Source organism: Portunus trituberculatus, chromosome 49 (assembly GCF_017591435.1).
Source record: "Portunus trituberculatus isolate SZX2019 chromosome 49, ASM1759143v1, whole genome shotgun sequence".
Lineage (NCBI taxonomy): Eukaryota > Metazoa > Arthropoda > Malacostraca > Decapoda > Portunidae > Portunus > Portunus trituberculatus.
In genome coordinates, this window is record NC_059303.1 from 5,025,718 (window position 1) to 5,049,044 (window position 23,327).

A 23,327-nucleotide genomic window follows, 5' to 3' on the forward strand; every position below is an offset into this window, starting at 1 on the left:
TTTATTTGTGTTGCTTTTTATTAATTTTGAATGTCGATAATTTCACTCATCTCACGGTTTATCATGTTTTTTTTTTAATAATTGTGTTATTTTTGTTGTTTCGTATATTTTTGTTGTATTTATTTGTTTATTTCTTTATTAGGTTTATATATATTGTGTTTTGAATGTTGAATTTGGTAATGTCGACATTTTGAAGCTCCTCCCCACGGCTACTTGTATCTTCAAATAGATTAAAACCATGAAACATTGAGTATTCCACACATAATTCCCAGATAACTTTCAAATACTGAGAATTTAGCACAAGCAAGGACATAGTATTGGAATTTATTGTATTGTGAATGTTGAGTTTGGTAATGTCGACATTTTGAAGCTCCCAATGGCTTCTCGTATCCTTAATTAAATAAAGTAAAACCATAATAACACTGAATATTCCACACAAAATTCCGTGCTAATTTTGAAACAGTGAGAATTGAACACATACAAGGACATAGTATTGGAATTTGTAGCAGGCAAGGAGAAGAGAGTGAATTCCTTTAGAGAGCCACAGGTAATGATGGCGTCGGTACCTCCCGCCAAGACACACGGTTGACCTCACTGGAGTGCCGTTATATTTCCAGCCTGTATAGAGGTGACAGTGCCGTGACAGAGGTGGTGGAGGTTATTAATGCACCAAGGAACAGGTGTGTAAGGTGCGGCAGTGGTGTTGATAAGGGATTAGTGTGTAAGGAGGGAAAGAAGTGTGGTGAGCCGAGTGCACGTCTGCTCCATGTCAACAAACTTATGGTGACGGCCGTGTGGTGTTTGGTGTTGCTTATACACCCCATAAACACACTCAACACATCCACAACATGCCCATATACACCCAAACACCCCCACACACACAAAGTGAAGTGATGACATTCCCGACAGCACCAGCGGCGAGACAAGAGAGCAATGCAAATCTTCACCACAACGCCTCACCATCATTTATTTCAGGTATTTCTAAGGCCACTCTCTTATTTGTAGGTTTTCTTTGCATATGAGATTGAAAACGGTGCCCAAATGTTGAAAAGGTGATGGGTCTAACGAGCAGTTGTCGGTATTACCAGCTATTATTTGCTTCTTTGACTCACCGTAAGCCAAACATGTGTCAGAATGCAGCCACTACTGTGTTTCCTGGCCAAGTTTTCCCGATGGCTTAATTTTGTTGTGGTGAGATAATAAATGCAAGATAAGGATTATGGAGCCCGCGCTGCAGTGTTCTCGGATGTTGTCTCCCGCCCGGCCCCCTCCCCGCCCATCCCCGCTCCCCGAACCCCACCCCTGTCACCCCGTGGCAACCTGCGGGTTCCAATACTTTTTTTTATATATTCTCTAAAAATAATATTACGCTTCCATGGTGTGTTTTTATGGTTTCTCTAAATATTTGGTTGTATTTGAAGTGTGTTCCGCGCCTGTGTTCGGTAAATGTGTGTCGTTTAGTGGTGTTTTATAGCTTAGATATGAGGTGCCATAACTGTCCAAATTTTCCATCTCCTGATTTCAACTCTTTTATTTCGAGGTGTAACTGGGCCTTTATAGTATATGGAAATTGCCTGTGCTTTTTTAGGCGTGAAATAATTCCATTGAGTGAAATATGTGGACTTTAAAGTGGTGTTTTGTCCTGTTTAACGTAAGTATTATTTTTTGTAATTTTATTTCTTTACGTTTCTGTTTGACGGTCAAACTCGTTGTAGAATGCCTTAAAAGAAAGCTCAGACTCTGTAGAATGTGTTAAAATACTCGCCAAGTGAAAATATCTGGACTTTACAAGAGTTTTTAATGAGTTTAGAGTTTAATGGTTTTGTTTTACATTAATGCTCTTTCACTCGTTCACTTCTGGTTCTAGGCCAGTGTTGGATGCCTGAGAAGAGAGTTTATATTGTCTAATATTTTTCGAAAGAAATATAAAGTCGAAATGGCTGGACGTTTTGGCAGCGTTATAAGTGGAAGTGTTTATATACTCTTTATATACTTAGTTTAGACAGTTGTTTAAAACTAGTTAAGCAGGATATGTTTTGATGTTTTGGATATTAATTAAAGTATCTAATAAGTCATAAAAAAGTAAGCATTCGGCCTTGGCTTCGTTTTTTCTTGAAGTCATTTTAAAAATTATTTACGTAATTCAGCCGATTCGTCACTATTCCCGCGCTCTTGATGACGTCACAGCCAAGGTGGTGACTCATCATGGCCCAGGCTGGCGTCCCTCCCTCCCTACCGCCCAGTTCGTCGATATTTTGCCTAATATCTAGTGATTTCTACGTGTTTTCCTGTGTTTCTTGGCTCAGGTGTGTAGATATTAGCAGCAGAAGGAAGAAGAAAAGAGAAATAAAGAAGGATGAGGAGGAAGGAAGGAATAAGTGAAGAAACAGGCAAGCCACAATAGCTACTCTCCCTCCACTTCCTCAATATTTTGCCTAATATCTCGTGTTTTCTAAGTGTTTTGATGTGTTTCTAGGCTCAGGCGTGTAGATGGAAGCAGTAGAAGAAAGAAGAAAGGGAATAGGACGAAGAAGAAAGGAAAAATGGAAATGAAAGAAGAGGAGGAGCCAAGCCACAATATTTAGGTAAGTCCCCATTTTAATCTTACCGTTCTTTTTAACGCATATTTGTATTTTTGGGTTATACCTGAAGTATTTTGAGTATGTTTGGTAGTGTTGCAGGGTGTTTTCAGTGTGTGTTAGATGTTTTTAGGTATATTTTACATATCTTGAGTGTGGTGTAGAGGGGTATTTGAATGTATGGGTGTGTTCTGAGTGCGGTTAGGGGAATTTTGAGGTGTTGTATGGTGTTTTAGATTAGTTTTAAGGGTTGGAAGTGGTTTGTGTGTGTGGAGTGTCTTGGGAGTGTGTAGTGGGTGTTTTAAGTGGCCTTTGCATATGTGTGGAGTGTCTTAGTAGTGTGTGGGGATGATTTGGGTGTGTGCTGGGTGTTTGAAGTGGTCTGTGCATGTGTGTGGAGTGTGTGGGGATGATTTTGGTGTAGTCAGGTGTTTCTAGGTGAGTGGTGGTGGTGATGGCAGTGGTGATAGTGGTGGTTGTGGTGATAGTGGTGGTAGTGGTGATAGTGGTGGTTGTGGTGATAGTGGTGGTTGTGATGATAGTGGTGATAGTGATGGTTCTGGTGGTAGTGGTGATAGTTGTGGTAGTGGTGATAGTGGTGGTGGTGGTGATAGTGGTGGTGGTGGTGATAGTGGTGGTGGTAGTGGTGATAGTGGTGGTTGTGGTGATAGTGATAATAATAATAATAATAATAATATTGTTTATTCCATGAAACATGGTTATTCATTTGATCATACACAAGTACAAGTAAAATAAGAAAGCAAATGTAGCTACATCATCAACTTCGCGTAAGGCCATAATGCTAAAATGATGAGATAAAATCTACGAGAAATACTATAAAATACTATAAAATAATACCTAAAATAAAGCTAAAACTAAAATAAGACTAGAAACAAAATTAAAATATTGGAGAAATGTTAAAATGTGAAATCTAGCTAGATAGTGTAAAAAATAAATACAAATGTGGAGACCTAATTCAACACATTTAACAGTAGATTTCTAAGACTAGATTTGAAACTGTGTAGGCTTCCGGAGGTGGTAATATAGTGAGGGAGCTCATTCCATAACTTGGGCCCACACACCGTAGTGGCCCTGGCACCAGTGTCTGTTTTAGTTCTTTTTATATACAGGTTATTTCCTTGTCTTGTTGTGGTGGTTGTATTATCTCTGACTGTGGGAAGGTTCAGGTACCAGTCTGGGTATAGTCCATTCATTGATTTATACACTGTAGTACACTTCTCTAAATAATATTTGTCTTTCACAGTCAGCCACTCTAGTTCTTTTATGATAGGAGTCACATGGTCATATTTTCTTGCACCTCCAGTTACAACTTTAGCAGCAAAGTTCTGTAGTTTTTGTACAGTATGAATGAGAGTTTTGTTGGTAGAACCCCAGATACAAATACAATAATTAATGAGGCTAAGCACTAAAGACTGTACAATAACTTTACGAGTGGGTTTGTCAAAGTTCTCACTAACTCTTTATAAACATAAATGTTCCCATTATTTTAGTATTTAATTCTGCAATGTGCACATCAAATAACATGTGTTTGTCAAAATAGATACCCAAATTTTTTACATGCGTAGTCGGGTATATATGTACTCCATTACAATTTATAGAAATGTCAGGGGGAACATGGGCTAACAGTTGCCTATTTCCAATGAAAATGTATTGCATTTTTTTGTTATTTAATAATAGACCATTTGTTAGGAAATAAAGTTCTATATTTCGCAATGCATTTTCAGTGTTGGAGATGAGCTCATCAAAATTTTCGACAGTATCAGCTTCGAGGAATTGGGTGTCATCCGCGTATTGTATCAAAGATGTCTCGACTTTCTCATTAAGATCATTGACGTATATAGAAAATAAAATTGGGCCGAGAATTAAGCCTTGCGGAACCCCGTAACGTACGTTTTCTTTCTTAGATATTGTATTATCTAAGCGAAGAGATTGTGATCTATCTTGAATATAATTTGCAAACCAAAAATTGTCAATATTAAGCTTAGTGCACTTATTTAATAAATTATCGTGGCTGATACTGTCAAAGGCTTTTGATAGGTCACATAAAGTCAATACAGAGATTTTCTTTGAGTCCATATTATCATAAATTTTATCTGTAACGACAGTAAGAGCAGTTTCTGTAGACAGTCTTGGACGAAACCCATGCTGCGTATTAGACAAAAGTTTATTAGTTTCCAAATAATGCGAGAGCTGGCTAGCAACTACTTTTTCAAGAATTTTAGAAAGAATGGGTAAAAGAGAAATAGGTCTGTAATTATTAAAATCATTAGTATCACCACTTTTAAAGAGTGGAACTACCACAGCATGTTTCCAAGTAGTAGGATAGATACCTGTGACAATGGAAGTGTTAACAATGCAAGTTAGATAGAATGCAATAACAGACAATGAGTCTTTTACGAAAGTTAAAGGAATACCATCAGAGCCTACTGAGCTTGTGTCTTTAAGTCCCTTTATAGTAAGAATTATAGTGTCAGTGTCAACAGGTTGTGGTCTAAAATTATTGTCACCATCAAGGGTATTAGTCATATCATTAAAAAGCATCACATTTTCACCATGGAGCATCTCTTGAGTTTTTTCATAAGTATTTCTTCCAACATCTGCAAAGTGTTTATTAAAATCTTTAGCTTTAGTAATTTCATTATCTAAGTTGCAATTACTGGCATTGTGTTTAGAATTGGGGATTATTTCTCTTATTGTTTTCCATGTCTTTGCAACATTACCTTTATTTTCATTAAGTTTATTACTGTAGTACTTGTTTTTACTTTCATCAATGAGAGTCTTGATTTGCTTCTTCTCTCGCTTATACTGATCCTGAAGGGCAGCGTTTTGTCTGTCAAATCTAAGCCTTTTTTCGAGTTTCATTTTTAAGTTTTATGATCTCCTGTAGATGATCCGTCATCCATGGTACAAATGGTCGTTTAATTTCTTTCGTTACATAGGGAGCACAATCGTCCAAACATTTAATAAAATTAGAAGTAAAAATCTCAACCTGCCTATTGACATCTTCTGTGTATAAAATTTTATTAAAATGTTCCCTACTTTCAAGTATTTTAAAGTCAAAATCTTCTTTCGTATATTTACGGAGGTGGCGGAAGGTTTTAATCATTGGCAGCCTCTTAGGTTTGTTAACGTCAACAGTTAAGCCGACGAGGTCGTGGTCTGCTACCTCCTGCGGGACAACGTCACAGATGAGCACAGAACTAGGCTTATTGGTGATGATAAGGTGTAATAGTGTCGAGGACGTATGGGTAATTCTAGTGGTGGTAGTGGTGGTTGTGGTGGTGGCGATAGTGGTGGTAGTGGTGGTTGTGGTGATAGCGGTGGTTGTGGTGGTGGTGATGGTTGTGGTGATAGTGGTGGTTGTGGTGATAGTGGTGGTGGTGGTGGTGGTGGTGGTGGTGATGGTAGTGGTGGTTGTGATGATAGTGGTGATGGTGATTGTGGTAGTTGTGGTTGTTGTGGTGGTGGTGGTGGTAGTGATGGTTGTGGTGATGGTGGTTGTGATGATAGTGGTGATAGTGGTGGTGTGGTGGTAGTGATGGTTGTGGTGGTGGTGATGGTTGTGGTGATAGTGGTGGTTGTGGTGGTAGTGGTGGTGGTGGTGGTAGTGGTGGTGGTGGTGGTAGTGGTGATGGTGATGGTAGTGGTGGTTGTGGTGGTTACAGTGGTGGTAGTGGTGGTTGATGGTTGTGGAAGTAATGGTGGTTGTGGTAATGGTTGAGTAGAAATGGGTGATGGTGGAAATGGGTAGTGGAGGAAATGGGTGATGGTGGAGTTGGATCAGTGAAAATGGGTGAATGGAAAAGAGTAGTGGTAGTGGAAATGGGTGAAAGTGGAAATGGGTGATGGTTAAAATGGGTGGTGTTGGAAACCAGTGATGGTGGAAATAGACAAAATTAATTTTTTTTTTTTTTATTTGAAGTTTAATTTTTTTTTATTTTGAAAGTTAAAAGGTGTACACTTATTCAATTATTTTTCTTTGAAACTCTGCACACTCGTTGGTGACACCACTTCTTCACCCAAACTGTTCCACGTCCCAACACATCTTTGCGGGAAACTCTATTTTTTAACATCTCTCAGACATCTTCCCTTCCTCAGCTTTTTACTATGCGATCTTGTTGTTTGAATGTCATATTCTTCTCTCAATCTAACCTAACCTTGTAATTTTATTTATTTATTTATTTATTTTTCCCTAACCTAATCTAACCTAACCAAACATTTGCAGGTCTGCAGAAAACGACACGCCAATTTATTTGAAGTCAAGGACGGAGATTAAAATGGCCTTGAAAAACACCACACCCGTTTTGTCCACCGCCATCACCACCTTCTCCCAGATCAAGGACAAAGTGTATTACAGACTCACACATAAGGAAGAGGTGCGAGTGAGTGTGTTTGGATGCGTTTGGGTGTGTTTTGGGTCTGTTTGGGTGTGTTTTGAGGTGATTTGAGTGTGTTTGGTGTGTTTTGGGGTTCTTGGGAGCATTTGGGGTGTGTTTTGAGGTGTTTTGGATGTGTTTTGAGTGTGTTTAGATGTGTTTTGGTATGTTTGTGTATATTGAGATGTGTTTGGGTGTGTTTTAGTGTGTTTGGGTGTGTTTTGAGTGTGTTTCATGTGTTTTTGATGCATTTGAATGTGTTTCTGGATATTACAAGTGTTTGGGTGCAGTTTTGGGTGTGTTTGTTTGTGTGTTTCAGCGTGTATTATGATGCTAATGTATTTTAAGCTAACCTAACACCCAAGACACTCTCTCTCTCTCTCTCTCTCTCTCTCTCTCTCTCTCTCTCTCTCTCTCTCTCTCTCTCTCTCTCTCTCTCTCTCTCTCTCTCTCTCTCTCTCTCTCTCTCTCTCTCTCTTCTCTCTCTCTCTCTCTCTCTCTCTCTCTCTCTCTCTCTCTCTCTCTCTCTCTTTCGTTTCTACTCAATATCTTGTCAGTGATTTTTCATGTTAATCTTTGAATGGCACCATAAAACTACCCTTAAAAACCGTGTCACTGAAACAAGAATCTTTTGGAAATGCAAATTATATGGCCACTGTTTTTCAAAGTCCACAGTTTTGAGGCACTTTGTTTGTAAGAGTGTGTTTGCTTTTGATAAGGTAGATATCAATGTAATCTGTCAATACAGCTCAAACCTCCCTTAAAAACCCATGTGACTGATACAAGAGTACACAATCTTCAAAGTCCACAGATTTGCGAGCAATGAGTGTTTTTGCTATATATAAAGTAGAAATCATATTAATAATTGATATGATAGAGTTATTTAAAATGTTCTCAGATACAAACTACTTTTTAAAATATAGGGTATGTTGCCACAATTTTCAACGGCCACATGTGGCTTTTGATAAGGTAGATATCAATGTAATCTGTCAATACAGCCATCAAACCTCCCTTAAAATCCCGTGTGGTTCTGATTTGTAAAGCGCAGGGCACACACATTTTTGGGGGTTGGTTTTTGCGGGTGATTGAAATAGTAGTGTTGAAACAAGTGTTTAGGAGTGTTTTTTGGGGATTTGAGTGTGCTTTGGGTGTGTTTAGGATGTGTTTGGTGGTGTTTGAATGTGTTTGGGTGATATTTAGATGTGTCACATCTGCATGTTGAAACACACCAAAGCACCTCAAAGCACACTCTAAGCATACCAAAAACATCCCAGAAGACCCCAAAACACACTAAAACACACCAAAACAAGCACACTCGAAGCACACCAAAAACACCCCAGAAGACCTCAAAACACCCTAAAACACACCAAAACACCCCAAAACACACCAAAACACACCAAAACAAGCATTCTCTAAGCACACCAAAAACACCCCAGATGACCTCAAAACACCCCAAAACACACGAAAACACACCAAAACCTCCCAAAGCACACCAAAAACACCACAGAACACACTCAAAACATCCCAAACACAACAAAACTTCCCAAAGCACACACTGAGCACCAAAAACACCACAGAACACACTCAAAACACACCAAAACCTTCCCAAAATACCCTTGTTTTAAGGTAACCTAATCTAACACCCCATAACCACTCCTCTCTCTCCCACAGATTTGAGTTTTGTGTTTTGAAATTTTTCATGTTTTTCTGTTTTTTTTTTATTTTTTTATAATTCCTGTGTTTAATGTTTCCATATGTTGTTCATTCATTATTCCTGTGTTTTAATGTGTTTTTGATGCTTCCATATGTTTAACATTCATTATTCCTGTGTTTTAATGTTTTTTAATGTTTCCATATGTTTTCATTCATTATTCCTGTGTTTTAATGTTTTTTTGATGCTTCCATATGTTTAACATTCATTATTCCTGTGTTTTAATGTTTTTTAATGTTTCCATATGTTTTTCATTCATTATTCCTGTGTTTTAATGTTTTTTTAATGTTTCCATATGTTTTTCATTCATTATTCCTGTTTTTTGTTTTTTAATGTTTCCATATGTTTTTCATTCATTATTCTTCTGTTTTGGTGTTTTTAATGTTTCCATATGTTTTTCATTCATTATTCCTGTGTTTTGGTGTTTTTTTAATGTTTCCCTTCATTTTTCTTACATTTCGTTAGGTTTTTCTAATTTTTTTGACAATTTGAGCCTCATTTCCAACCTGACCAAAGCTAGCCTAACCAGACACTCCAAACCACTCGCTCTCTCTCTCCTGCAGGCCATGAGGGAGGCGGTGGAGGTGTGAGGGGCTTCAGCACGCTATCAGTTCATGCTTGGGATGGGACACACTGGGACAGCCTCGGACCGTTGGTGGGAGCAAGACAAGGCTGTGGCAATTCTGCGGAGGTTTGCCACTCAGACCTGTTGCCATGTTACTATTATTGCACATCCTAAGAAGGTGTGTGTATGTGTGCATATGTGTGTTTACATAGTTGTATTTACCTAGTAGTATTGTACAGGGTTCGAGCGGGCCTCATAGCGTCCTGTCTCCATCTCTCCATTTATCCAATTTTTTCCTTAAAGTTATGCACATTATGTGGTGTAAGAACTTCACCACTCAATGCATTCCACTTTTCCACCATTCTATGAGGAAAACTATTTTCCAATATCCTTCACACACTGCCTCATCCTGATCTTCTTTACATGTCCTCTTGTCCTTCCATCTTCTGTCACCAGCACCAGGTCTTCCTTGTCTATTTTTTTCAATGCCATTGACTATCTTGTACATTATATACGTGTTTTAAGGTGTTTTATATAAAAAAAACTAGTTTTTAATGAAATTTTTTTTTTCTTTTTCATGAAACACCTTAAAAACACATAAATAAGATGTTTTAACAAATATAATGTTTTGCCAGCATTTCTGAGTTTTCGTGCATAAAATGTTTGAAAACACCAAAATAACCCATTTTTGACATTTCAGTTCTTTAAACATATAGTGTTATTCATGCGTTTTGCCTGCTTTTCTGTGTTTTGGTGCAAAAAAAAAAGCTGAAAACTACTAAAATAACACTTTCTTGTTCCTTTTTTTTTGGTTTCTCTATATTGCCTTGTTTTCATCAATTTTATCGTTCTGAGGCATAAAAATGTAAAATGACGAATATACAAAATTTTCATTTTTTTTTTTTTTTATCACCTTAAAACACACAAATAAGACTTTTTAACAAATATATTGATTTGCCTGCATTTCTGAGTTTTGGTGCATAAAATGCTGGAAAACACCAAAATAACCCATTGTTGACATAATTCAGTTCCCTAAACAAATAGTGTTTTATCATGCGTTTTGCCTGCATTTCTGTGTTTTAGTGCAAAAAATGCTGAAACTACTAAAATAACACGTTATTGTTACTTTTACTTTGGTGTCTCTATATTGGCTTGTTTTCATCAATTCTATCATTTTGAAGCATAAAAATGTAAAATGACTTGAATATAAAAAATTTTCAATGGAGATAGTCTTTTTCATAAAACACCTTGAAAACACATAAATAAGAAGTTTCAATAAATATAGTGTTTTGCCTGCATTTCTGAGTTTTAGTGCATAAAATGCTGGAAAACAATATAATAACCCATTTTTGACATATTTCAGTTCCTTAAACAAATAGTGTGTAGTCATGCATTTTGCCTGCATTTTTGTGTTTTGGTGCAAAACAAGCCAATATAAAGAAATAAAAGAAAAGTAAGAAAAACGTGTTATTTTACTAGTTTTCATCTTTTTCGAGGATTTTACACACCAAAACTCAGAAATGCACGCAAAAGACTATATTTCTTTAAACATCTTATTTATGTGCTATTAAGATGTTTTATGAAAAAAAAAAACCATCTGTTCTAATCTTCTTATATCCTTTTCAGAACTCGTGGAGACCACACCACAGCTGTATATTCCAGCCTTGGGCGTATCATGCTTGTGATGATTTTTTTCATCATATCTTTGTCCATGAATTGAAATGTCATTCTTATATTTGTTAACATTTTACATGATAATCCAAATATCTTGCTTATGTGTTTTTTGGGTTCAGATTTTCCTGTATAATCACTCCCAGATCTTTTTCCTCTTTAGTCTTCATTATTTGTTCCTTATCCATCAGGTAGTTCCATACTGGTCTTCTCTTACTCTTTTTTAGTTCCATTACGTGACATTTCTTGGCATTAAACTCCAATTTCCACTTCCTGCTCCATTCATAGATCTTGTTTATATCTTCCTGTTGTAACAGCAAAACGTCCTCCCTGGTTTTGATAACTCTTAGCAGCTTTGCATCATCAGCAAATAGATTAATATAACTGTTTACCCCATTGTGAATGTCGTTTATATAAATCTGGAACATAATGGGGGCTAACACTGACCCTTGTTGCACTCTGCTGGTTACTTAACCCCAAGTTGAGTATGTATCTCTGATCACAGTTCCAAGTTGAGTATGTATCTCTGATCACAGTTCTCATTTCCCTGTCCTTCAAATAATCCCTTATCCATTCTGATAAGGTTCCTTGCAATCCTCCTATGTTCTCTAGTTTCTAAAGTAATTCTTCATGAGGGACTTTATCAAAAGTCTTTTTCATGTCCAGGTACACTGGGTCCACCATCCGTCTCTGCTTTCCAGTCCTTCTGTAACTCTCAAGTAGAAGCTTAATAAGTTTGATACACATGACCGTCCTGTCCTGAACCCAAATTGTCTGTTCTATATGACTTTTTCTTCTTCCAGATGTTTAACCCATTTTTCTTTGATAATTATTTGACACAACTTTCCCAAAATGCTTGTAAGTGACGCTGGTCTGTAGTTTAGTGGTTCAGTTCCCTTTCTTCCTTTAAATATCAGCATTACCTTGGCTGTCTTCCATTCTAGTGGAACTTTCACTTCATTTAGTGAACTTGTAATTATTTCCCAAATTGGTGTGTGTGTGTGTGTGTGTGTGTGTGTGTGTGTGTGTGTGTGTGTATTTACCTATTTGTGTATTACAGGGCCCGAGCTAAGCTCTCTGTGACCTGTCTCCTTGTCCATTCCTGTCATATCTCTCTTTCATCTGATTGACACACAGTGCGTCAACGACATCACTGCTCAGTTTATTCCATTTATCAATGCTACGATGCGGGAAACTGTATTTTCTCTCGTCATTTAGACAGATGTCTTTTATTAGCTTTTTTCCATGTCCTCGGAGATGATTACTTGTGGTCACCTTTATCAACTCTCTGTCCAGTATGTCAATCTTGTTCACCAATTTATACATAGTTATCATGTCTCCTCTTGTTCTTCTCTCTTCTAATGTGGTCAGCCCCAGCTTCCTCAGTCTTTCCTCATAGTCTAACTCCCGAGTCCTGGTACCATCCTTGTTGCCAGCCTCTGTACCCTTTCCACCTTCTTCACATTTTTCTTCATATGTGGTGACCAGATACATGCTGCATATTCTAACTAGGATCTTATTAAGGTACATAATATCTTCTTCATCATTCCTTCATCTAGGTAGTGGAATGCAAGGCCAATATTTTGAAGCATGTTATATGTTTTCCAAAAAATCTTGTTAATGTGTTTTAACGGTGACAAGGTGTTTTGCACGGTTACTCCTAAGTCTTTCTCCTCATTGGTCTCTTTAATTTTCTTATCACCCAGCCTGTAATCCCTGTTTGGTCTGTATCTACTTCTTCCCATTTTCATAACATGGGTCTTGTCTATATTAAATTCCATCTACCACTCCTTACTCCACTCATATATTTTATCAAGATCTTCCTGTGACTTGTTACAATCTTCCACATTCTTTACTCTCCTCATAATTTTAGTATCGTCCACAAACATGTTCATGTAACTGTCAATTCCTACTGGCATATCATTAACATAAATCAAAAACATGATGGGACCCAGCACTGACCCTTGTGGAACTCCACTGGTGGTTACCTTCTTCCACTCGGACTTCCTTCCTCTCACCCCTGTTCTCATTTCTCTTCCCATTAAGTAATTTTCTATCCATTTTGCTAGTTTATCATTTACTCCTCCAATTTACTTTAGTTTCCACATCAGTCTATTGTGTGGTACTTTATCAAAGGCCTTTCTCAATTCCAGGTAGATAGCATCCACCCATACCTATTTATGTTGTAGTATGTCAGTCACTCTTGAATAAAAACATAATAAATTGGATACGCACGATCTTCTTTTTCTGAAACCAGAATGTTTTCACTTTCTAGATACTCACTCCACTTAGCTTTAATTACTTCTTCACATACCTTGCAAAATATACTAGTCAACGATACTGGTCTATAATTTAGCGATTCCATTCTACTACCATTCTTATATATAGGCACAATGTCAGCTCTTTTCCACTCTTTCGGGACTAATCCTGTTCGTATGGAGGTTTCCACAATATCAAATACGGGGTTCAACAATTGATCCTTACATTCATTTAGCAACCTCCCAGATATGCCATCAGGCCCCATTGATTTATTAATATCCAGATTGCTTATAATTTTCCTTACATCTTCCATAGTAACTATGATGTCCTGCATTTGCTTTATTTCCGTAGGCCTTCCTCCTTTGTAAACACTGCAAAAGTTGTTGTTCAAAATTTCAGCTATATCTCCAGCATCCTCATATACTTCTTCCCCATTTTTTACCTTTTCTATTGCCTCCCTTATATTTAGTTTTCCATTTATGAATTTGTAAAACATTTTTTGGTCACTATCAGTTTTCCACCACCCTCTTCATATTCTTTCTGTGCTGTTCTCGTTACTTCAACATATCTATTCCTTGCTGTTTTGTAAACTCTTGATAATACATCACTGTTTTTCTTAAGTTTCTTCCATGCCTTTTCTTTGTTCTTTTTTGCTTCTTCCCAATTTCTATTAAACCACTGTTTATTATATAAAGTCCTCTTTCTGTGTTATGGCAAACTTTTTCACAGCAGAGTTATACAAATCCATAAATTTATCGTATTTCAATTGCATGTCCCTTTCCTGGTATACCACGGACCAGTCAATTTCATTAAAGAACTCCTTTATATGGTTATAATTTGCTCTAATATAATTTATTTTTTTCCTCCCTGCGTTCCACAATCTTATTCGTGCTTAATTCCGTATCCAGCTCAAAGCTTAGGACATCATGATCGCTTTTCCCCACGGGGCATTCATGTTCAATTTCCTCTTTTAGAGAGATGCCCCTGGTAAATACCAAATGTGTGTGTATGTGTGTGTGTGTGTAATTCACTGTTTGATTTGCTGCAGTCTCTGACGAGACAGCCAGACGTTACCCTACGGAACGAGCTCAGAGCTCATTATTTCCGATCTTGGGATAGGTCTGAGACCAGGCACACACCACACACCGGGACAACAAGGTCACAACTCCTTGATTTACATCCCGTACCTACTCACTGCTAGGTGAACAGGGGCTACACGTGAAAGGAGACACACCCAAATATCTCCACCCGGCTGGGGAATCGAACCCTGGTCGTGTGTGTGTGTGTGTGTGTGTGTGTATTTACCTAGTTGTATTTTACGGGAGGGGAGCCTATGGTGGTGTTGTCGCATCTCTGTATCTCACAGTACTCTCAATCCTTCACCACTATTCTACCCATCTCTAATGCAAGAGTTAACCAGTACTCTGAATCCTTCACCACTATTCTGTCCACCTCTCCAATGCAAGAGTTAACCAGTACTCTCAATCCTTCACCACTATTCTATCCACCTCTCTAATGCAAGAGTTAACCAGTACTCTCAATCCTTCACCACTATTCTTTCCATCTCTCTAATGAAAGAGTTAACCAGTACTCTCAATCCTTCACTACTATTCTATCCACCTCTCCAATGCAAGAGTTAACCAGTACTCTCACTCCTTCACCACTATTCTATCCACCTCCCTAATGCAAGAGTTAAGAAACAAGAGTGATGAATTACATGGACTTGTAAGGTGGGATTGGTCCTTTAGAGAATCTTCTTTGATATGCTTAACAGAGATTTGGCTCCAAGAAGATAAAGATCCCGACTCTGCCTTTACTTTAGATGGTTTTACATTAATGCGAGGTGACAGGACTGTTGATTCAGGTAAGTCGAGCGGAGGTGGCGTTTGTGCTTATATCAATAGCAAATGGTGTAGTGATGTTTCCATGTACGAGAAATGCTGCAATGGTAATATTGAGTATATAGTACTATCTCTGAGGCCTTTTTATCTACCTCGAGAATTTAACAAAATATATGTTATTGTAGTACCGTATACATCCCTCCGAGTTCTGATGCAAAGGAGGCTGAGAATATTCACACCACACTGCTCTCTTTCACTTTCACATGACATATGTGTGGTTTTATCACTTTTACTGAGCTCATGAAGCAATTTTCATGTATTTTACGTGACAAAGTATTTATTATTATTATTATTATTATTATTATTATTATTATTATTATTATTATTATTATTGGACGGCGCGCCGCGCACGCTTCTACTATTGAACACAAGTGAGCTCTCTCCTCCTAGTTGTCGATACTCGTTGATCAAGACCAGCTGTATTTTGTAACAGGCTCTGTATCACAAAGGCTAGTATTAACGCCATGGCCACTAGATATACGATAAAGGAAGATTAGAACATGGCTAAGGGAGCTGGCGTTGGGTAGCCTCTACGTGACGGAGAAGCAGAGATGAGGGAAGGGAGGCGGAAGGTTGAAGGTAGCCCGGCAGGGTGGATGGGGTCAAAGGAAGGCAGGCAGGCAGGAGGGAGATGGTAGGGAGGGCAGGAGTGTGTGGCGTGAGGATAACAAGCAGTTAGCAGCCTCTTGTTCCATGTCCCTGTGCGAAAGTATGGCAAGAAAACAAATCGAGTGCGGTATATAATTAATCTCCCACCAATCTCATCTTTTTGTTAGCACTGAAATGTGTCTCCGTGAGCACAAATTTAGTGTGATGTTATAGTGCGGTGTGGATATGAGGGCGTGAGGTGGGTGTGTGTCAGCCAAAGGAAGGGCAGCACATTCGAAGACAGCCGAGGTGATCCCACCAGGGCAGCAGCTGAACAAATCCTCGGCCTTTTGTCTTATGGCGGCGGGCGAGTGCGGTTCCTTGTGTGTGCGTGCGTGGCGTCGCGGTTAGTGTAGTGATAGATAGTGTGCGTTAGTTTATCCTATTGAATGCGTCTTCCTCGCGTTGGATTTGGTAAGTTGAGGTTGTTATTTAAGCCTCATTATCACTGCAATAAAGTACTAAGCATTAACCTGAACCACGTGACTCCTATACTGATCTCCGTTAATAATGAAATAGTAGCTTTGATAACCACACCACACTAACTCCCTCCTTCTCCTCTTTACAGGTGAGTACCCGTATCACAGGTCACACCGTGGGACTGACACCGCTGGAGCAACCCTTCGGAATAAAGTCAAGTACAAATTACTGTTTCCTAGGCGTTAGGCATAGGGCGATAGGCGGCGCGGCTAACCATTCTCTTCCAGGTACAAACTAACCTTCTCTTCCAGGTACATGTTAATTATCTAGTCTTCCCCAGTAATGTCCTCGTTAGCGCACCGTGGCGGCGATCCTGGAGCCTCGTGCTGGTGGTGGCGTGGCTGGCTGGCTGGCTGGCTGTGGCGGGCGTGCACGTGCTATCATATGGTACGTGAATGATTGGGTTTAGTACGGTTAGTGAAATGATGTACAGTTTCTTATCACTTTTTTACTTTTATTTATCTTTTGGGTGTGTGGTTTGATATGGTATTTTTTGTTGTTCCAGGGTTGCGTGGTAGGTGCGTTCACTGGTCTGGGCTGTTCTGAAGAGATGACCGCAGACACGCTGGCTGCTGATCACTATAGCCGCACAGAGGCAGTGTACTGTACAAGCTGGATGGAAGTATGCAAACCTCGCAATGAAAATGGAAAAGGTGAGGAAATGGTTCTATCTTGACTTTTGCCTAAAATAAGCGTCGTGTGTGTTTTTTCCTTTTTTTTTTTTTTTTTTTTTTTTTTAGCTTTTCCATCTTTCCATTCATATTTCTATCGTCTCTTATTTAGTGTATATTATATTTTCTATCTTTCTATACTTTCTATATTCTCTTTACTCGCATCTATCTTGTTTCTATTCATATTTCTCACTAGTGTTCTGAATCTCACATTCCTTTGTTTGAATACGGTAACATGAACAAGGTTGTGGATCTTCGGGGGTTGTGTGGATGAGCAAGTGAGCGAGCTGGCATTGGGAGCCGAGCGGGGAAGGAAGGCAGCGAGGCATGTGTAGGCTACATGAGGCTAGCCAAGATGTATGAAGATGTATGGAATGGTGTTGTTACTGTAAAGGATACTTAAGAAAGATAAAAATATGGCTGATTTCCTTGTGTATAAGTTTCCGGTGTGTGTGAGTGTGTGTAACTGTGTATGGTGGGTGGATGGTTGAGCGAGGGTGTGGGTGCAGGCTGCAGACTGGGGCACATGACGTGGAGCCTATGGTGACCGGTGACTGGTGAGGCGGTGACTGGTTCACTCTGGTATTTACACGACTGCCGAGGGAATAATACATAAGGTTCAGTCTTAGGCGCTCACGAGGGAATATACTTTAGCACTCCCGAGGGAATATACATACTGTAAGGTTCAGTCTAGCCAAGTTAGTTATTAAAGATATAATCGGACACCGGAATTCTGTTTCAAGGTAAGAAGGACTGCTATATACACGAAATGACAACTGCAACATATGACTGGAAAACAAACACAAGCAAGGATGGAAACGGAGTGATTGAAAGTGATAGCTAATTGCGCATTGATTATTTTCCTGACAATATTCTCCTTTTATCTTATGATAGTCTTATATTCTTCTTTAAGTGTCTGTGTGACTTCGCCGAAGCTAGTCATGTTCGCTAGACCCTTCTTCAGTAGCGACATCTTTCCTTGGTGAGTCCAGATATATATATATATATATATATATATATATATATATATATATATATATATATATATATATATATATATATATATATATATATATATATATATATATATATATATATATATATATATATATATATATATATATATATGAGTTTGGCGAAGTCACAGACACTTAAAGAAGAATATAAGACTATCATAAGATATAAGGAGAATATTGTCAGGAAAATAATCAATGCGCAATTAGCTATCACTTTTAATGAGAGAGAGAGAGAGAGAGAGAGAGAGAGAGAGAGAGAGAGAGAGAGAGCCAGCGCTTAGCATGTGTGGTGATTATCACCACACACACCACTGTCACCACACACCATACACGTACCACACTGCTGTCTTCCACTCTATCACACACACACACACACACACACCACACACACATTCATACCACACTGCTTGCTCTCTTTCACTCAATCACACACACACACACCACACTGCTCTTTTCCACTTTATCACACACACACACACACCACACTGCTTTCTTCCACTTTATCACTACACACACACCACACACACACCATGACCACACTGCTCTCTTCCACTATTATCACTACACACACACACACACACACACACACACACACACCAGTCACCACACTGCTCTCTTCCACTCTATCACTACACACACCACTGTCACCACACACCATACACCACACTGCTCTCTTTCCCTCTATCACCACACACACCACACACATTTTTATTTTTTTTTTTTTTATTTATTTGTGTTGCTTTTTATTGGTTTTGAATGTCGTGATTTGTAATGGTGGTGGTGGTTGTGGTGGTGGTAATGTCGATATTTTGTCTCATCTCTCACTGTTTATAATTTTTTTTATGATTGTGTTATTTTTGTTGTTTCGGATTCTTTTCTTATTTATTTCTGTATTTTTTATTAGGTTTATATATTATGTGTGGTGAATGTTGAGTTTGGTAATGTTGACATTTTGAAGCCCCTCACCACAGCTACTTGTATCTTCAAAGACTAAAACCATAAAAAAAAACATTGAATATTCCACACATAATTCTCAGATAACTTTCAAATACTGAAAATTTAACAAGCAATGACATAGTATTGGAATTTATTGTGTTGTGAATGCTGAGTTTAGTAATGTCGACATTTTGAAGCTCACCACGGCTACATATTTGTATCCTCAAATAAACTAAAACCATAATAACACTGAATAATCCACACATAATTCCTTGATAACCTTCAAATAGTGAGAATTGAACACATACAAGGACATAGTATTGGAATTTGTAGCGGGCAAGGAGAAGAGAGTGAATTCCTTTAGAGAGCCACAGGTGATGATGGCGTCGGTAGTCGGAGAGGTTTTATAGTGAATGAGGCGATTGGGGGTGTTGTTGGGGGTTGATGGAGGTGTTGCGGGAATTAGAGGAGGTTTGAGGAGGATGTTGCTGGGGGTTTACAGGTCCCCACACAGCTGTACGGAGCCCCTAACTAAGATTCTGTAATGTTTGTAAGGGCGTTTTTTTTTTTTTTTTTTTTCTCTCTCTCTCTGGTATGGGTGATTTTTGAGGTCCTATTGACTCAGTTCCCTACTATTATTGTTGTTTTGTTGTTGTGTACCCGCAGGCTCTCAATGTCTTTTTTGTGCTTATTTATTTATTTTTCTTTGATTTTATTTGTATTGTGACTCTGACTCTTGTTTTTGTTATTGAAATGTAGGGATTATTTGCGTAACTGACTGTGTTTTCTATTATCCTGAGAGAGAGAGAGAGAGAGAGAGAGAGAGAGAGAGAGAGAGAGCGGTGGTCTGAATAAAACAGATAAGAAATGGAAAGACAGAAATGAAAGAAGAGGATGCATAAGGACACAGGGACACTGGAAAACCGCCATTAGACAGACCATGGCAGGCATGGCACACACACACACACACGGATAGGTAATTTATCAGCTACAAATTATATAAACACAAGTAAATGGTCCTCAAATTTACGTTTCTAGAGTTATTGCTTATAAAATTAGGCTTGCCCTTTTCATATGTGCACGTAAGATAATTAAAGGAAACATACTGAAGTGATCTTAAAATATAAATAGACTACTACGCATTTCACGGAGAGTGAGTCATTGTTTTTCGCGAATATCTTTCAAACTAATGAATTGATCGGAATGGTACTTTGACACTGTGTACTAGACACCTTCCACTAATTTTTGGTCATACTAAGCATTGCCAAATGGTGTTAGTAAAAGCGTTTACTCCTGACGTTTAAAGCCGAAGTCACATGAGCCGCCAGAACTAACGTACACAATCGAACGTTCGCTGCCCCGCCTCCCTTCTCTCTGCGGGAGAGAGGAACGTAGGGAAGAATGGGATGGGGGATTGTAGACGTTCGTATGGATAGGTTGGCGAGGCTCGGCAACACCGTATATCTCAGGAGTAAACGCTTTTACTAACATTATTTGGCATTGCTTAGTATGACAAAAAATTGGCGGAAGGTGTCTTGTACACAAAGTACCATTCCGATTAATTCATTAGTTTGAAAGATATTCGCGAAAAACAATGACTCACTCTCCGTGAAATGTGTAGTAGATGTCATCCATCATAGACACACACACACACACACACACACACACACAATCGAGAGGCCTGGGTTCGATTCCCGGCGCGGCGAGGCAAATGGGCAAGCCTCTTTTAATGTATGGCCCCTGTTCACCTAGCAGTAAATAGGTACGGGATGTAACTCGAGGGGTTGTGGCCTCGCTTTCCCGGTGTGTGGAGTGTGTTGTGGTCTCAGTCCTACCGAAGATCGGTCCATGAGCTCTGAGTTCGCTCCGTAATGGGAAAGACTGGCTGGGCAGGAGGCGACCGAGGTAAATTACACACACACACACACACACACACCGCGTGGTGTAGTGGTTAGCATGCTCGGCTCACAACCGAGAGGGTTCGAATCCCAGAAAGCGGCGAGGCAAATGGGCAAGCCTCCTAATGTGTAGCCCCTGTTCACCTAGCAGTAAATAGGTACGGGATGTAACTGGAGGGATTGTGGCCTCGCTTTTCCGGTGTGTGGAGTGTGTTGTGGTCTGGAGGGATTGTGGCCTCGCTTTTCCGGTGTGTGGAGTGTGTTGTGGTCTCAGTCATAGCCGAAGATCGGTCTATGAGCTCTGAGCTCGCTCCATATTGGGAAAGGCTGGCTGGGTGACCAGCAGACGAGAGTGGTGAATTACACACACAGACACGTTAGTTCAGCTGGTAGCAGTCACCATAGCACTGACACCACCACCACATCATTACACACCACATCACACCACGACACACTATAACATACCACACAACACCACACCACCACCACCACTAACACCACACACAACAACACACTACACCACCACCACCATCATCACACACAACACTCACACTACACCACCACCATCACCACTACCATCACACACCATACCACACCTCACCACCACCACCATCGCCACACCACACCACACGACTATCATCACCGCTACCATCACAACACCATACCACACCACACCACACCACCACCATTACCATCACACACCATACCATCACCACAAAATACACCACACCACATCACTACCATCACACAAAACACCACCGTCCCACCACATCACCACCATCACCCGCGCTAGCACCCTTTCCAGTCTCCCCCAAACACCACCTGGCTCCTGCCCCGCTCCTACCTCACCCAGACCCGCCCCACTAGACCCCGCCGCCTCCCGCTACTATATGGAAACTATTCTTTAAACGTATTTTGTGATTTTTCTCGGGTATTGCATATATTTCTAGGTGTTTTCTGGACTCTGGGAGTAGGGGGAGGTGGAGGATGAAGGGAGAGGTGGAGTGTGGGAATGAGTGTAAAATATTTCTCCTTTATTAATGGAGTTGGCATTGTTCTAATATCTAATTTGTTATTAGAAAAGTAAACCAAGTTTCAAGCCACCATAGAATCGAGTCTAGCTGTATTCTGGTCCATCGAAAAAATAACATTAAAGTCACCACATAGAATATAACTTTTTTTTTTTTAATTATCACGCTTAGGATTATTTTGGTGCTTGATATAACACTTAAAAGATATGAAAAGCATGACCCAAGTAACAATATTCCATAGAATTTAGTCTAACTATTCGTATTTTCAAATAAAAAATCTTTAACGGTTCCAGAATAGAAAAAAAAAAAATCTTCATACTACAAGGAATCTGTGTTTTCTTTATTTGGTTGGAAAGCGAAAATTTTTCGTATTCAGAAAATGTAATATAATGTTGTTTGGCTGTGGTTTCCATCTCGACATTTTGATGTGTTTTGATGCCATTGTTTTGAATTAGAGACCTTTCGTTGGACCGCGCTATGTAAAACAACCACCCGGTAAGGATATTATATTTTGGCTATTAATTAAACTATTTGTCGCTTCTAAAAGTGTAGTATATACCAGTCTGGGAGCCTTTTTTCTTGGGTCGATTTTTAAAATGATTTACTTACGTAAATATTGGACCACAGGGTCACGTCAGCCGTGCCTTCCCCCGTGGTTTAGTCCACCAATGCTTGCCTGCACGCCCCTGTGTTTCCAAACTCAGAGAGTGAGGCAAAGCCAGAATCAATCACCACATTAGATAAATAGCCATTATTGTGTTGAATAAGGCGATGGTTATGTTTATCCCCGTTCAGACCGCCTGGCGCCCACCATGACTCGGACCCAGACTCCGCCCCACCCATCCTCGTCCCTCCTCGTGTTAGCTCGTCAACATTTCCTTCAATTCTCAGTATTTCTTGCTGTTGCCCGTCTGAAATGCATAAAGCGTAGTGATAGGAGGATGAAATGAGGAATAGAAGTGTGTGAGGGAGTAGTAGTAGTTGTTGTTGTTGTTATTGTTGTAGGAGCAGCAGCAGCAGCGTCATTTTCATTATAATGAATGTTAATGTGTGTGGGTGTGTGTGGGGGGAATGGCTCCTCAATGTAATAGTAGCCCTACTCACTCACTCTCTCTCTCTCTCTCTCTCTCTCTGAAACGTTGTGCTCTCTCACCACGACTGTTTCCAAGGCCACACAGATGACTAACTAACCGGGTTCCCAATAGTGTTTCTCCTTTTAATAATGTAGAAATGTTGTTAATATGTCTCTAGAACCATGAAAAAAAAAAAACCCTTAGAAACGCTTTGCTCTCTCACCAAGACTGTTTTCCAAGGTCATAGAGATGACTAGCCGGATTCCCAAGAGTGTTTATCCTGTTAATAATATAGAAATGTTAATTTGTCACTAGAACCTAAAAAGCACCATTGTAAACGCTCTGCTCCCTCACCACAACGGTTTTCCAAGACCACAGAGATGTCTAGCAAGGTTCTCATGAGTGTTTCTCTTGATTATAATGCAGAAATATTGTTAATCTGTCACTGACTCACTAGAACCTTAAAAACCTTTACAACTTCAACTATACTC

General features: G+C 39.3%; 1 long non-coding RNA gene across 1 annotated transcript; it reads left to right on the forward strand.

The window, feature by feature from the left end:
- The first annotated feature begins 467 nt into the window (after positions 1 to 467).
- On the forward strand, positions 468 to 2,512 carry LOC123499137. The gene is made up of 2 exons (XR_006672887.1): positions 468 to 975; positions 2,477 to 2,512. It is a non-coding gene; the product is annotated as an uncharacterized LOC123499137 (long non-coding RNA).
- Positions 2,513 to 23,327: the final 20,815 nt, after the last annotated feature.